Raw genomic sequence first — 1,054 nt, forward strand, 5'->3', positions numbered from 1 at the left:
GAAGTTTACTACTAAATCTTTATATGGATGGTTGGAAAGAAATCTTTCGGGCCCTAACTATAGGATGGTGTGGAAAGCACCCATCCCGCTGAAAATTAAGATTTTCCTTTGGCAGCTATTTCAAAATGCAGTTCTCACTCGCGATAATATGCGCATTAGAAACTGGCCTGGGAATCCTGTGTGCTCATTCTGTACTAAAGTCGAAACAGCAAATCATCTGTTCTTTACCTGTTCGCTTGCTCGGTCAGTTTGGGGGGTGTTGGGCATGACGGCTGGGGCATCCTGTTGCCCTCGCTCTCTGTGGCAAAGCTTTGCTTGGCTTTATAAGTTCTTTCCGGATGGAAAACATCTTTACATGATGATTATTGCTGCAATATGCTGGGGGATTTGGACCCTCCGCAATAAAGTCACATTCGATAATCATGTTGTTCGTTCTCCTCTTGAGGCTGTTTTCACTGCATGCTCGTTTTTGATGTACTGGGCAGGTTTGCTAAAGGAAGAAGAAAGGGCGAAGCTCCAGGCTGGCGTGAGGAGGCTGCCTCACGCGGCTGTTGCACTGGCGGACAGGTCCCTTCCTCGAGGCAGACCCCTGGGTGACAGAGAGGGGATCCAGATTGGTTAGCAGTGTTCAGCGCTCGGCTCTTTTGCTTGCCGCCTCCCATTGGGGTTTGATGCCCACTGGTTTTATGTCTTCTGGTTATGGTTCGTCTAGTCGCAGATGTCGTTTATCTTGCCTCATCCTGGGATTTCCTTCTGTGTTGTTTTGGGCTGCGGCTTGTGAGTGTCATCAGGTTTTCGTCCCATGGCGGGTGGTCCGTTCTAGGATCATCCTGCTGTGGGTTTCCTGTTGATGCGCCAACTCGCTCTCCCCTTTCAGTTTCATTAGCTCTCAAGGCTTTTGTGTTTTTCATCCTGCTAGTTGTAGTGGTTGGTTACTAAGAACATCTGGATACAGACTGATGTATTTCCGTTGATTGCGAAATTGATGGAAAGGGGTTGAGAGCCCGGTTGAAAAAAAAATGATGCAACTGACCATATTTTCTTTTGAGGGAAC

This window comes from Triticum dicoccoides, chromosome 6A (assembly GCF_002162155.2).
Source record: "Triticum dicoccoides isolate Atlit2015 ecotype Zavitan chromosome 6A, WEW_v2.0, whole genome shotgun sequence".
Classification (NCBI taxonomy): domain Eukaryota; kingdom Viridiplantae; phylum Streptophyta; class Magnoliopsida; order Poales; family Poaceae; genus Triticum; species Triticum dicoccoides.